Here is a 16,763-nt window from a genome sequence, read left to right as displayed (position 1 = left end):
AAAATATTAAATGTGAGTCCTAGCTACCTAAGGAATGTTGGCTGGTCAATAAACATTATAAATAATTTAGAGCACACATATCTCACAAAATGAAGGATGCATTCCCCTCTCTCCAAACACTGCACCTCAAAATTGCTTTGAATAATGACAGATGTGAGCATAAAATAAAGAAACAGGAAATTTAAAATAAAAGAAATTGACTAAGTACTTTGACCCAACTGTATACTTCTTCATTGAAAGAACTTGTCAGGTAGGGAAGAACTGAAACTGAAAAGGAAAGATACATAAAATGTTGAAATATAATTTGAGTTTTCCACTCTGTTGTTATTTATCCAACAAACACATATAGTACTTACTAGATATAAAGAACTTTTCTAGGCACTTAAAAACTGCAACTTTTAATTTTCATAACAATCTAATGAGGTGAGTATAATTATTATCTTCATTGTATGAATGAGAAAACTAAGGTACAGAGATGTTAAGTATCTTGCAGAAAGTCACATGTATTGTCAGGGGCAGAGCAGAGCCGGGACCATGTGCATAACAACTAGACTATGTTCTTGTTCTCTTCTTTTTCTTTGAAGATTGTTTTCCAAGAGACAATAAAAATGCCATCATCAGATTATGTAAAAAAAAAAAGGTTTATTGAGACTTTATTTTAATATCAGGCATTTTTATCTGCTTGGTTTGCAATAGTGAACTAAACACAAGTAATGACTCTGACTCTCTAGACCTCACCTTCTAGTTGGAGGAAGCAGGAAATACATCATCAAACCATTAAATAAGCAAGATTATTTCGAAGAGGAATAAATACTATGAAAAAGATAAAAGACTATTTGGTAATAGGAGGATCAAATATAGAAATGTGTACAAAACTGATTTGGCGCATGAGAGACTCAATTGTCTTTCCATCTGACAAAATTAATTTGCATATCTCTAGACAAGAATTATTGCTATTAGTTATCTATTACATTCGTAGTTGTTAAATAGCTCAAAGACATTGAAAGGCACAAATCCTACAGCATCAAATAACCCAGAAAGATGTCTGACACTATATGAATTTCTTAGATCATTGGTGCTATATGTTATGTGCTAATAACTTAGAAATGTATATCCCAAGTCAAACATTTTCTCTGTATTTTGAATCATCTACTATTTACTTGACATCTCCACTTGGCTGTCTAAAAAACATCTTGACACCGGCTCCACTTCCTCCACGATTTCTCAGAGCCCTCTAGCTCCTCCTCAGGGACTTTCCTGGGAAGGTCTCTCAGGCATCCAGACCCCACCTCAAAGGTGTTTCGTGATCCACCGAGCAGTTGTTGGCCCCAGGAGCATTTCCCTCCGGGCCGAATGCGCAGTGGATGATGCCCCTTCTGACCCAGCAGATCCAAGATGAGGATGATCAGTACAGCCTTGTGGCTAGCCTTGACAACGTTAGGAATCTCTCCACTATCTTGAAAGCTATTCATTTCTGAGAGCATGCCACCTGTCTCGCAACTAAAAATGGTATCAAAGTAACAGTGGAAAATGCAAAGTGTGTGCAAGCAAATGCTTTTACTCAGGGACTTTAACTGCATTTCGGATGTGTTACCAAGGTTATGGTTACCCTTTGATGCTGTTTCTGGAAGAAGGAGGAGTGGTAACAGTCTGCAAAATCAATACGCAGGAACCTGAGGAGACCTTGGATTTTGATTTCTGCAGCACCAGTGTTATTAATAAAATTATTCTGCAGTCAGAGGGGCTCCATGAAGTATTTTCTGAATTGGATATGAAGAGTGAAGTCCTACAAATTACAATGTCTCCTGACAAGCCTTATTTCAGGTTATCTACTTTTGGAAATGCAGGAAGTTCCCACCTTGATTATCCCAAAGATTCTGATTTGATGGAAGCATTTCATTGTAATCAGACCCAAGTCAACAGATACAAGATTTCTTTACTGAAACCCTCTACAAAGGCATTAGTCCTATCTTGTAAGGTATCTATTCGGACAGATAACAGAGACTTCCCTTCACTACAGTATATGATTAGAAATGAAGATGGACAAATATGTTTTGTGGAATATTACTGCTGCCCTGATGAAGAAGTTCCTGAGTCTGAGTCTTGAGTATGACAATTCACTGATATTTATGTGTACATTTATGACAGATGAAGTTCTTATTCTGAGTACAGTACTCTTTATAATTTCATGTTGAATTTTCTATAGAGAAGAAGCACAATGGGGAAAATAGGAGCAACGTCGTGTACCTAATAGTTACTGTGTTTTTTAAATACATTTTGTAGAGGGCATGTAAATAAATGTTTTCATGTAGTCATAGATTATTCAGGACTGTCCTTTAGTTCTGTCTTTTGAACTCACAGTTATGTGAGCCAAGGTAGCATTTCAAGAGTCTAAAGACTTAAAGTTTGATGCAGCTACCTGAAATATTCTTTTATTTATTTACTATTAGAAAAAGCAAAGGCATATGAGCATTGCTTATTAGTTTGAATTCTAGAGACTAGATCGTAGTGGTTCCAAAGTGTTGTGCCCACATCAACATCAGAACGGCCTGCAAACTTGTAGCAAACTCTGGGGAGGAGGCCAACATTCTGTATTTTAACAAGCTTCCCTCAGGAGATTCTGATGTATGCTAAATTTTGGGACCACTGTTTTCAAGGAAACTTTTTTCTTTAATAGGATTTAATTGTATTGAGATAATTGCTTTTACATGTGATTTCCTTGCAAATGTTCTGAAGTTGAGGCATCACCAAACAAGTCTGAACAATTCTTTATGTGATTTATTTTTAAAGTAGACCTTTTAAAGAGATCTGTGAATGGGATATAAAGCAATTTTCAGTGTTACAGGTTTTCTTCTTGTTCTCAAAACTGTTCTCTGTAGTAAGTAACGGCAGTTAGTACTTATTACTTTCCATTTGCCTATGAGTTTCTTGACAAATCAAGGTGTAGAAAACCAGTTATTAAGTGATTTTGTACTTTTCTGGTAGTTGTCACTAAAATAATTTTTGTGGCATATAAATATATTTAATAAAATACAATACTAAAAAGAAAACATCTTGAATGCAACATTAAAAATAATTGACTTTTTCCTCACTGAATCTATTCCTCTTCCACTTTTCATTAATACAGTAAATGACACCACTATTCATCCAACAATTCAAATCCAGAAATTTAAGGAGTCATACTTGATTCTCCTTTTTCCATCAGTCCCCACATGAAATCCCCTAGCAAATCCCGTTAGCAGTTTTACCTCCAAAATGCATTTTGATTTGTTCATTCTTATCCCTCTCTACTGTCACCACTCTGGCTTGTACCATTCTCATATCTCAATCAACAATTTCAATTACGTTCAGCTTTCCTTTTTCTATTCTTGTTTCTCTTCCTTCCATTCTCCCCATAGCAAGCAGTCAGAATATGCTTCATAAATATAAACCAGGTTTCATTATCATGATGCTCAAAACCCTTTGTTCCATTCCCACAAAATAAACAAAACATTCACCATGAACCTGTAAGGCTCTGCATGGACTATACCCTGTCTATCTCTTTAATAGCTAACACTCTGATGTTGCTCTCCTCAGAGAAGTCTTTCCCTTCTCAATTATTTTTTGGTATATTTCCCTGTTAAATTTCTTCAGAGCACCTACATCAAACTTAATTCTTTCACCTAATAATTTATTTATTATCTGTCTCCCTGCTCCCCAAAAAATAGTTTAGAAAGGCAGAGGCCATGATTCTCTCATTCCTGCACATACTGATGCTCAATAAAAATGATATATAACTGAATAAATATCATTACTCAGAGGAGTATTTCCCAAAGCACATTTCATGAAATAGTAGAATGTTAATGACACACAAAAATGATGTCATGAGCTCACTGAAATCAGTAAATATTCAGTAAATATTTTGTAAAATATTTACAGAGATTGTTTAGTAGATTTAATGTACCAGTGTGTACTGTGAATTTTCGAGAGAGGGACATAGTGTGCTGTGTTGTTATTTTTGTTGTTCTGGATTAAAGGCATGTATAAACTGATCCTACAGTAAGGCAATTTGGGAGTTTGTGTATGTTTAATGTGGCTACACTGTAAAATGAAAGAACATGTGTAGGAAATTTAGGTTGTAATTTATTACTTAGTCTATTTAGTTATTTTACCATATTTTTGTGACTAATTCTCAGTTGTATATACTTTCTTAGTATTTGCTGACTTTTTTCAGTGAATAGGCAATCATTATACACTTAACTTGAGCACCTACATCAAACTTAATTCTTTCACTCAATTATTTGTTTTCTCAAAGAATTAGATTAGGACTTAATAATTTTTATTTAAAAAATAGTGCTTTATAAAAATCGCTCTTTTTTAAAACAGATTGAATGAGAAAATAAAATTAGCCAGTAGTGAAATGTGGTTTGTCAGGCCATACGTTTGCAGGTTGGTTAATTAGCACAGAGCATCTTCCAAGGTTTGTTTAAATTGCAGTAATATTAGGTTGGTGCAAAAGCAATTGCAGCTTTTGCCATTAAAAGTAATTATTTTTAATTCAGTCACTCAGACCTTCCTTTCTCCTAAATTTTTCGGTAAAAGCCTAGTCAATATATGCTTGTGTAGTATTTAAAATTTAATAAGTTAGGGCAGATTATGGTTGAAAGTTTGCAACATCTTCCTGTTTCCTCTCTTATGGACAATCAACTCATTATAAATGTGCAAATTTAGAGGCACACTTATGCCTCCCAAATGTGGAAAGTACATTAAAAGTAATTACTTTTAATGGTGAAAACTGAAATTACTTTTGCACCAACCTGATAATTCAAAGTCTCAAGTTATCATTCAGCTGACATATATATCTATTCATAGATAGGTAATAAATTTATTTTTAGTAACAAGTATTTTCATTTTAATATTTCATTCTAGTGGCTTTATAAAGAGATTACATGAACAAATTTATAAATTTTTATTCTTTCTATAACTTAACCAATCCTGCTGGTTATGTCAGTTGGTCTTTTTACTTCAGGTCATGGAAAGAATTGATATGTCTTTGCCTCCGAATTTGTACATGTATAATGGGCCGATTGCCAACAAGAGAGGAAACAGGAAGAGGTTTCACACTTTCAACCATAATCTGCCCTAATTTATTAAATTTCAAATAGTACACAAACATATATTGACTAGGCCCTTACTGAAAAGTTTAGGAGAAAGGAACGTCTGAGTGGTTGAATTCCTCAGCAATCTGTGGATGCATCATTTGAATCAGAGTGATGTATTATTCTGTTGGTGTTGCTTTTACTGGACACCTTCTCCCAAGTACCAGGGATTTGTAACCCAAGGTCCCCAGATTTTTGGGTATGCACTGTGAAAAAGGACCCACTTGTAACTATTGTACCTTGAGATCTTATTTCAAAAAAGTTCCAGGGAGAAGCTCGGCCCCAGAGAAACAAAAACTGGATCTAGAGATGCCTGAGTTGGAGATGAATTTTGCTGAACTCCCCTCATTACCATACTAAAATCCACACCCCAGGAGGAGCTTATTTGTCATTTTCCATACATGCTTCTGCATGATCAGCGACTAAGCCTGCACTGACTGTATTCCATCTCTACATAGAATGACTCAGCTAACTAACCCCATAAAAGCCCTGTTTTCGATGATGTTTGGGAGCCACTGCTTTGGGAACTATCCTCAGTGTTCTCTTTACTTGTTGCAAGTAATCAAATCCCCTAGTTGAATCCACCTTGGTCATTGGACTGTCAACCCTCAAGTGATAAAGCCCACCTATTGTGTGAGTAACAATCCTGGTGACCCAGACGGGCTCAAGACCCTGGTTCTGATCCTAACTCCTCAAAGCCTCCCAGCAGGTGAAGTGGTGGGTAGCGGCAACTCACCCAGGCTAACTTGCTTACATTGCCTGAGAGGGGCAGGTATGATACAGGAGGATCTTTCACGTGGTGACAAGCCCTCCAGGCTGTCACTTGGGCCTACTTCAAAAGCGTGTAAGTGGCCGCCTGAACCTTTTTGTTCTGTGATCCTTCACTGCAGGAAGTGGACCTCACACCACTAAAAGTTGACTAAAAGTGTGAATTCTTTGGATCTAGCAATGGGATCTCTAGAGTAAGGGCAGTGTACCTCTGTTTGACTTTCTGTCTTTTTCTGGTTTGTGCCCTCGGGGATTGAAAGAAACTCCCATCACAGTAAACAGCAACCTAGACCTGGCTAGCCAAGAGTGAAATGAACTGTGGGATCAATTTTTCCTGAGATAGCTTTAAGGTCATCAGAGGGGATGCATCTCCCAAAGCATAAAGGGACCTGTGGAGGCTAGAAGCCCTTGACTTTGACAGCTAGACTGGGAAAACTTCAGCTTAGGAGAGGGGGCTCACACTGATACATTCTTGATTCACTCGGGTATGTTCTCTTCAGGTAGCAGCTTTTAAAAGAAGGGGAAGCCACTTTGCCTGATGCCTAGGAGGGTCACCAGGCAGCCTGATGGGATTTTTCAGGAAGCACACGGGGCTGTGCTAGGGACCCGCCAGGTCACCCTCACACATTGACTTACTTTTGTTATGTGTGTTAGAGGGGTCTGTCACTATTTGAGAGGAAAAATCAGTCATTTCACATCTGTATAGCTGCTAACTTGTTATTTAAACTTTGAGAAGCTAGGATCGAACCCCAAATAAGAACTCAAGGGTATGGGGAACCTGACCTCTGTATCAGAGCAAAGCCCATTAGGGTTTATTCTCTAAACACTAGAAGATTTTTGGGTATTCAGAAAAAGCCTAGGGTACATTATCCAACACTAGAAGATTTTTGGGTATTCTCCAATAACTAAAAAGAAGATGGTTTTCTTTTGTAACACAGCCTGGCCACAGTGTGTCCTAGGTAGCCAGGAACAATGGCAAAGGGACAGCTCACTTAATTACCATATCATTCTTCAGCTGGATATTTTCCATAAGAGGCAAGACAAAAAAGATGAGATATCACGTGTCCAATGTTTTATGGCCCTTTACCAGAATAGGGACCTATATATAAAGTGTGGACTTTACGCTCTCAAGGTCAGACCACCTGGATCTCCAGCTAAGCCACTGGAGAAAGTGCTGCCAATCCTAGAGAGCCTTGTGGATGAGAAAAACTCTCTTCACCCCATGAAACCCAGGAAAAAAGAGAGTGGAGAGAGGGAGGCTGTCATTCCAACAGATTATCGGGGATGTCCCCTCCCACATAACCACCTGACTTGGCAGATAAAACCCAACTAAAATGCCAGGGGCCTCCCCAACTAATGTGTCAGGGGCTTCCTCATCCTCCTCTTGGAATCTAGCCTCCTCTTCCAGACAGCACAATCCCGGTGTGGGAGCTTTTACAAACTGGGAGGCGGGGTGTTTCCCCTCAGGCAGGTTTTGGATGGGGATATGCATTTATTCCAAGTACATGTGCCTTTTACCACCTCTGACAACTGTAATTGTGAAATACATACAAAAGGCTTTCAAGCTAATCTGAGGAATTTACTTCCCTTACAGGAGGCATATTTCCCATTTACAACCTGACCTGGGCTGATGCTCAGACCTTGGTAATCACCTTTTTAACTACTGAGGAAATAGCCACAATTTTAGCTGAGACTGGGGCGGAAGCTGGCAGGCAGTATAATAACCAACCCGATAGCCCCATCTAGTGACCAGAAGAGCAATTGGTTCCGAATGCAGAAGCCCATTGGGGCCCAATACCAGAATAGGGAGGGAGAACTTGGAAAACTACCAGAACATCATATTATTGAAAGGAAGGAAAGAAGTTAGCAAACCTCCTGTTAATTGGAGTAAGCTTAGGGATGTTCATCAGGGACCTGATTAGAACCCCTCAGCATTTCTAGAATGGCTGGGAGAGTGCCTGCAGGACTATACCTCCTGGGACCCTGAGGTACAGGGAAGTCAGATGGTCCTTAGCACCTGTGTATATCTCAGAGTGTCCCAGATATTCACAGAAATATCCAGAAATTGGCCATAGGCTCTGACATTATGCCCTTCCCAGTTAGTAGAGATGACTTTCAAAGGTTTCAGTAACAGAGATGTGGTTGAAGAAGGGAGAAAGCAAGACGAAGAAACAAGCAGCTTTCTGGTAGTTGCACCTCAGTCTATTCCAGACAACCCAGAAAGAAGGGAGCCAGCTTGGGTGACTGATCCTAAGCCCTAATGTGGGATCAGTCTTGGGCCACCGAAAAACTAGGACCTAATCAGTGTGCCTATTTCAAGTTAGCGAGACATCAGGAGAAGGACCATCCCAGCTGTGTCCAAAGACAGAAGGCTAGGGACAAGCTCTCCTCAACAAAAGAAGACTGGCAGGACCCAGGGTCTCCCCAACTGGCTCCTCAAAATAAGATCTCTATCTCCTTAGAAGTAGGGGGAGAGCCAATTGAGTTTCTGCTCAATACGTGAGCCACATTCTCTACACTGGCTAGCAGAAAGGGTACTCAGAGTGTGTAATATTAAGGGGATGTCAGGAAAGGGAGACAGTGAGCAGTTTCTGGAGGCTCTGACTGTGGTTCAAAGACCCTGATCCACTCTTCCCTGTATGCCCCTCAGTGGCTCATCCTAGGGAGGGACATACTGACAAAACTTGAAGCCATTGTCTGCCTCAACCAAGTCCACTTAGAAGTAGAGGTTCCAAGAGCTCAAAGAGCTGCCTTCCTGGCCCTTCTTCATGAAGACCTTGATCCTCCAGTGAAAGAGATCAAATGAAAAAAACTAAAAGGCAGAAATGAAGTCCACAGGCAAGCAGCCCGGGCGGCGCCCTCAGCCTAGTTAAAGATCGACCCCGGACCCAACCGATTAGGTTAATTAGGTTATCTATAGACTCCGGACATTGTAAGGACAAACGTTGTGAAAGTCTCTGTCCTGCTCTAATTACTGGTATCTGCCACATATCTTAGTCCTGGGCCCAGTACAAACACAATCCTCTATTTTGTCCCAACTTCCTGAGCCCAACACAAACACATCCCCCCTCCTCACACATCTCAGAAACACCACCTAGAGAGCCCCTGATAAGATCACAACCGTTTGTAGTTTTACTAAAAGCACGGGAACAAATGGAAAACTGTTAATTGTATTAACCAATTACCAGCTGTAATGCTGCAACCAAAAGAATTCCTTTGTACCTCTGTAACCTTACATATCCTGTATGCATCGGGCTATAAAAAGCGGCCACATGCATCATTCAGGGCCCTCTTGTATGTTGTAGAACGGAGGGACCAAGTTCGAACTTGCATTAAAGATCCTTGCCGCTTGGCTTTGACTCTGGATTCTGGTGGTCTTCTTCGGGGAACAAAGGGTCTGGGCATAACACCAGGAGAAACCCTAGGTGATATTCTAGCACAAGTCCACTCTGAAGTATGGTCACAGGGCCAAATAAGAAGGGTTGTCACAGCAGAACTTATTAGGATACAGTTAAAACCAAACAGCCCAACACCAAGAGTACGACGAAGCACTGCAGGGAATGGAGCCTGTGTTAGAGTTTCTTACTCCAAGGACTGATCAGGCCTCGTCACTCCCCATATAATACCCTACCCTTGCTGTTAAAAAACCAGAAACAAGAGAGACGGTTAACAGTGCTGCTCAGGACATTTACCCCATAGAGCCTAATCTTTATATATTGCTAGCCAGTCTCTCAGGGGACACCAAATACTTTAGCATGCTAGCTCTCAAAGATGCCTTCTTTTATGTGCCTGTAAGCCATCACTCTCAGGATTATTTGTCTTTGAATGAGAGGATCCTAAGATGTCTCAGAGAAGTATTGCTGGATGGTACTTCTCCAGACTTCAAGAACTCCCCGAACATTTTGGGGGGCCCTAAGCTGAGCTCTATGAGACTTGAAGATATAGTGGAGCATTGTCTTGCAATATGTGGATGACATCCTCATAGCCAGCCCCGTTAAAGAAGATTCTGGTAAAACTACCCTTCTAGTCCTGAACTTTCTAGCAGAAAGGGACTGTAAAGTGTCAGAAAAAAGCCCAGATTTCAAAGGAGACTGTCCAGTATTTAGAGTATGTTATCCCTCAGGGCCAGTGCAAACTTCCCTATGACCAGAAAATGCTGTTTACCACCTGGTCCCTCCTAGGAATCATACACAATTGTATGGATTCTTGGGTACAGTGGAATTCTGTTGCATCTGGACCCCAAATTTTTGGCTTATAGCAAAACAACTTTATGACAAACTCCAAGGGCTAGCAACCACCTTTTTCTTTTCTTTTTTCTTTTCTTTTTTTTTTTTTTAGACAGTCTCTCTCTGCTACCCAGTCTGGAGTGCAGTGGCATAATCTCACTGCAACCTCTATCTCCTGGGTTCAAGAGATTCTCCTGCCTCAGCCTCCAAGTAACTGGGATTGTAGGCATGCACCACCATGCCTGGTTAATTTTTATAATTTTAGTAGAGACAGTTTTACTACATTGCCCAAGCTGGTCTCAAACTCCTGGCCTCATGCAATCTGTCCACCTTGGCCTCCCAAAGTGCTGGGATTTCAGATGTGAGTCACCGTGCCTGGCCACACCCACCCTTTTGAATGGGATGGGCAATTTGATCAGGCTTTCCAGAAGCTTCAAAAGCTGTTACTGGAGACTATGGCCCTACAGTTCCCCAACAAAACTGAGTCTTTTGACATCTACATCCATGAAAGACAGAGAATAAATCTTGAAATGCTGACCCAGATGCTAGGACCCATGAAAAAAGTGCTGGACTACTTCTCTAAATAATGTGACAGTGTGGCAAGAGGTTGACTCCCCTTGCATAGGGCAGTGGCTCCCATTTGTATGCTTACCCAGGAAGCTGAGAAGGTTACAGAGTCAATAATTGACTATTCAGATCCTCCACCAAGTGACAAGCATACTGGAGTCTAAGGGAGTTATTGCTTAACAAGTTGCAGAATGCTGCTATATCATGCCTTGCTGATAGACACCTCTGACAACTGCATGTGTACATGCCAAGCCTTATCCCTGCCCTCCCAATGCCCATCATCCAGGATTCCCTAATCCATTACTGCTCCACCACCATAGAAGAACTATACTCTGGAAGAAAAGATCTGTAGAGTGAACCTCTTCCTAATTTGGAAAATGTATGTGTGTAGATGGCAGTGGCTTCATGGAAAGAGGCAAAAGAAAGGCAGGTGACTGAAAGAACACATTCCTCAACACATCACAGCCTTGAGCACATCGCATCCCCCCATATGCCTCCACTTCCTGGGCCCGACACAAACACATCACAGCCTTGAGCAATGCCTCCACTTCCTGGGCCCGACACAAACACATTCCTCCATATATCTCAAAGAAAAAAAACACCTGGAGAATCTCCGATAAGCTTACAACCGTTTGTAAAAGCGCAGGAACCAATAAGAAAGCTGCTAAAAGTATAATTTAAAATGTAAACCAATTGTAATGCTGTAGCCTAGAGAAATGCCTTGTTCCTCTGTAACCTGACAAGTCCTGCTTACCTCGAGCTATAAAAAGCAAGCGCACGCATTGTTCCAGGCCCTCTTGTATGTTGTAGAACGGAGGGACCAAGTTCGAACTTGCATTAAAGATCCTTGCCGCTTGGCTTTGACTCTGGACTCTGGTGGTCTTCTTCGGGGAACAAACGGTCTGGGCATAACAGTGACGTGGTTGTCTCCCCATGGGAAACCATCAAAGACTAGAGCCTCTACCTACAAGGCTGAGATAATAGCATTAACTTGAGCCTTAATGTTAGGAAAGAACAAGGCCTTGACATTTTATAGATACGTGAGATATGTGTCCTCTGTTTTCCATACCTGTGGAGCAACCTGGAAGGAAAAGGGACTTCTAAATGCCAATAACAAGGAAACCCAATATGGAACTGAAATATTGGCACTGCTGTGGGCTGTGGGAATGCCCAGAATGATTGCTGTAGTCCTTTGCCAAGGTCACCAGGAGGTTCTACGAAATAATACAGGAGAACAACCTGGCAGACACCACGGCCAAAAGGGCTGTGCTGGGTGGGGAGGGGAAGTCCTCCAAACTTCCTTGCTTCCTTTGGTACCTTTTCATGAATATAAGCCAAGATGCTCCCCTGGGGAATTATAGGAAGCCAAGCAAGAGGGATACCAGCGTTCCCTCTCAAGGGGGTGGGCTCAAATTTAAAGAGGTAGGATATGGCTGCGCAAAAATCTAAGTTGCACTATTACAAAGCATATCCATATTTCCTCACACTACAGCAAGGAGGCTATGCACACCTGGCTCCTTAGGATAATAAGGACCTCAAGGGTAAAGAAAATTATGAAGTGACTGACCAGAGTGTCTTGTTTCAGAAAAGCATGCTCAAACCAGACCTCCCATATCTACTTTGGCCAAGATGGTATAATTCAGGGGAACCATACCAGGGGAAGACTGGCCAATTGAGTTCATTGCTATGCCTCTGGCTCCTGGAGGATTTAAACACCTCCTGGTACTTACAGATATCTTTATCTGTTGGACAGAGGTTTTTCCATGCTGGACTATGAAGGCAGGAGGATTCATAAAGGCTTTATTAAAGGAAGTTATGCCTTGATTCAGTCTCCCTGTGCTGGTCCAGACTGATAATGCACCTGCATTTGTTTCTAACATAGTGACAAAAACTTCCCATGCCTTGGGCATACAGTGGAAGTTGCATGCAGCCTGGGGACCACAGGCTTCAGGGAAAACTGCAAGAGCTAATAGAACTCTCAAGGGTATCCTAGCCAATTTATGCCAGGAGGTCCAAGAGAATTGGTTAAAGGTATTTACCATAGCCTTGGCCCACATATGGGCAGTACTCAGAGGTAAAGTGGAGTTTCACCCCTTTGAAATATTATATGGAAGGCCTATATCCAGGCAAGAAAAGCCCCCTTTTTTGCCCAGATACAGAGATAGAAAGGACAATAAAGCATATCATTCATCAACAGTCAGCAGTATCCTCTATAAATCATTATGGCAATCACAGCCTCCCAGTTACCCCCTGGGGTAAACCTTCCCACCCATACAACCCAGGAGACAACGTATACCTTAAGATATAGAAGACCAAGCCCCACCAGGACCAGCTTTACCCTGTATGGACAGGGACCTACCTAAAGCTTCTAAGCACTCATTCTCCCCTTAAACTCCAGGGAGTAACCTGTTGGATCCATCACTCAAGAGTGAAGAAAGCCAAGAAGCCCCCACGTTACCCCCTGTCCAATATACTTGTGAAGCTATCATGGACCTCAGATTGGTTTTCAGAAGATAAGGTCCAGATAAGTAAAAATGAACTCTCTTTCCTTTATGCTGCCTATCCTTTTTAGTTCCCATGGCCAGTGGTCTCAAGGAGGCCAAGGCAATAGTAAACTTCCAGTGGGAAAAATCTGTCCCAGTGCTGGATATGCCACAAGCATCCCTAGACCTGAGACGGTGGCTGTTGCCTTTCCTTTGAGGGGAGACATTAACATCACAGTGGTGGATGGAGATCCAAAATCTCACCCAAACCTATAGCTGTCCAAATGGGCCCTTCATGATCTATGTTTTGTGTGGACCTCCCCCATAAGAGCAGTGTCACCAAGAGAATAGACCCCATTTGTTTAAATTGCCCAAAAGAATAGAAAGAGTGTCAAGAATGTTCAGATCAAGAAGATAATGAAGGTAAGCCTGATATCTACCCCTTTAGCTTTAACCTCACTCACCCTTGCACTCTAAACACTACCCATTCGTGTCCCGTCACAGAGGGCTATCAGGGCCCAAAAGACCCTAACGCCAGTTATTACCATCAATGTAAAATTTGGCAAGCAATAAACAAAGCCTTTTTCCTCTGTTGGGGCCCTGAGTGGCCACTGTTCTGTTACTTTTCAGTTCTGTATATTTAAATTGATAGTAAACTTTGTGTCCTCCAGTTTCCAAAAGTTCCATCTTCAGCTTATATGACAATATCAGCCCCTTGAAACAACTCCAGGGGACCCAAAAACTGATTTAAACTCAGCCAGAGAGTTTACTCCTCTAAATTTAAGAGAATTGATGCCCCTGGTCAGCATGAAGTAGACACAGAAGAATGACCTTTGTCAAGAAACCCTCAAGAATGAGGAGTAGAATGTCTCAGGGGTGATTTGTAAGCCAGAATCCCCAAGTTTTGGGATACACACTGTGAAAATAGCCACTTGTAACTGCTGTATCTTGGGGTTCTTGTTCCCAAAAAGTTTCAGAAGAAGCTCAGCCCCAGAAAATCAAAAACTGGTTGGATCCAGAGATGCCTGAGTTGGAGATGAACTTTGCCAAACTCCCCTTGTTACCATTCTAAAATCTCCACCCACAGAGGAACTTATTGACCATTTTCTATACATGCCACATGTGTAGAAGCATGATTAGCAACTGTAGTGTAAATGTACTTGATACCAATAACTGAAGCACAGCCTTAGAATGTCCCTGTATGGCAGATGCACCTGAATGTGTGTTTTTAGCTAGAAAACCCAGGAGTGGTGACCCTGGAAATGTGTTCCTTTTCTGTGAGAAACATCTGAGCTCCTGGTCCATCCCCATGGAACATGGGCCATACAGGGGGTTGAGGCCCTGAGTTTGGGATTAAATGAAGTTTGCCAGGTGAAGATTGCTCAGGGGAGGATATTACGTAAAAGAGGTATATAAACTGCATGCAATTTGCAAGCAGTTATAGTTCTCCTGCCCAGCCCACCACCACTGGACTCTCTCCCCTGTATATAAGCCCCTAATGAAACCCTATGTCTTGTTTGCTGGCTCTGGGTCTCTGCTTTGGCCCCTTGAACATGGTGCCTTCTCTACCATGTTTGATGAGGATTCAGCAAAACAACTGCGCCTGTGCTGCCTTTAATCCACCTCTAGGTGCAATGACTCAGTTAAGCAGCCCAGTAAAAGCCCTGCTTTCACCATTGTTCACGGAGGCACAATGGGAACTTTCACTACTATCCTCCTTGCTTGTTGCAAGTAATAAAGTCCCCTTGTTAAATCCTCCTTGGTTGTGGTCACTGGACTGTCACCTGTCAAGGGATGGAACCCACCTGTTGTGTGAGTAACAGATTCAGTAGGGAAAGATATAAGACTTTGCCTCTCTTGGAATTTATAATCTAGTGAGAATGACAGCTATTAATTAATAATTGAGCAAATAAGTACATAATTACAATCACTATGGGCCTTTAAGACTTATATGTGATTATTTCTATCAAAAAAAAAAAAAAAACAGTACAGGTGACGTTGAAAAGGTACAATAGGGAGCGCCAAGTTTAGACTTGAGGGATCTGCTTAGGCTTTACCTGGGAAGAAACATTCAAAAGCTTCAAGGAATCTCATTATTGAGCCTCATAATATTAAGTAATCCTTCTCTATAAAAGATTTGCCATTATTATTTATAAATATATTATGAGAGACATGTACATTTATAGATATCGATATATAAATTTATCATAAATGTATATTATATATATGACATATAAATGATATATACATTAATATATCATACATGTATACATAAATATATAAATAGATACATAAGTGTATTTGCTCCTGAATTTCTCCTTAAAATTGTTATTCAAAAGAACTGACAAAGAGGAATGAGAATAATCTCTATTGAATGATAACCCACAAAATATTTTCCACTAACAAGTTATTTATCTTTTATAAAGAGTAGAAGTCAGAGAGATGTTTAAGTAATACAAATTTATTATTGATTTTAGTATTTACCATGTAGGTTTGTTTCAGTTCTTGGTATCAAATCTTAACAAGATTTTAAACTTTGCATATAGGACAAGAATATGTAAGCAGGCTGATAGTTTATAGTACCATGCTTAGCCTTTATCTATTAAAAAATAAAATTTAGAAAGAAAACTAATAATTCTTTGCTTCTAGGAAGAAAAAATTTGTTTTGAAGGCCCAAAGACATTTTTCAGGAACTTAAAAATCATCTTAATCACTTCCACATTTAAAAACCTTTTGAAAATATATAGTAAATTTTTGACAACTTTTTAGAGAAGTGGTGTTTATGTAAGCTTTTGAAAACTTTAGACAGGTGTGTTTTGGCAGCCTAATCTTGGTTTTCAACATTCAGCAAAAACAGAAAAGTCTCCTTATTGTAAAAATTATTAATAATACAGAGTATACTTTTAGTTGCTTTCTGCTTAGTTTTTGACAAATAGTAATTTCAAAAATGGGAATTATTATAATTCAATGAAACATGAATTGAAAAATCTGATTGTAGTACATATACCCAAGACCTTTTAAATAGTGATATGCTTAACATCTTGGCTGACAGACAAAAAATTATACAATAAAACTAATGAATGTATTATTTATTTAAGTTTCCAGATTTAATTTATTTAAGTAGTATTTACTATGTATGTGTGGCACAGTGAGGACCACAAGCAGGAAATTACACAGTTACTGGCTTTGGTGGTTAGTGAAAAATTACAACCACTTTGAAAGTATCTACTGAGCACCAACCATGTGCAGTTGAGTCCGTGAAAAGCGCAGGCTGAATGTCAAAGTGAAAATTGTGTGGGTATTGGCACCAAAGAGATTAAGATACAAAAAGATATGTAAAGGATAGATGACTCATTAATATTTAGAGCAAACTGAAAATCATTTCTTCTTTCTTATTTATATTCTATGACTTGATGGCTTGAAGTATGTGTATGATACAACATGACTCAAAAGAAAATAAAGGAATTTTTATTGTAGAAAAGACGAGGAACACGAAGGGCTTTCAGGGTAGTAAAACCACTCTGTGCGATACAATAATGGCGGATATATGTCATCGCACATTTGTCCAAATCCATAGAAAG

General features: G+C 40.2%; 1 pseudogene; it reads left to right on the top strand.

Annotated features, from left to right (window-relative positions):
* Positions 1-1,367: 1,367 nt before the first annotated feature.
* On the top strand, positions 1,368-2,107 carry LOC104676285 (annotated as a pseudogene).
* The last annotated feature ends 14,656 nt before the right edge of the window (positions 2,108-16,763 follow it).

Source organism: Rhinopithecus roxellana, chromosome 15, assembly GCF_007565055.1.
Source record: "Rhinopithecus roxellana isolate Shanxi Qingling chromosome 15, ASM756505v1, whole genome shotgun sequence".
Classification (NCBI taxonomy): domain Eukaryota; kingdom Metazoa; phylum Chordata; class Mammalia; order Primates; family Cercopithecidae; genus Rhinopithecus; species Rhinopithecus roxellana.
This window is presented reverse-complemented; position numbering and strand designations above follow the sequence as displayed.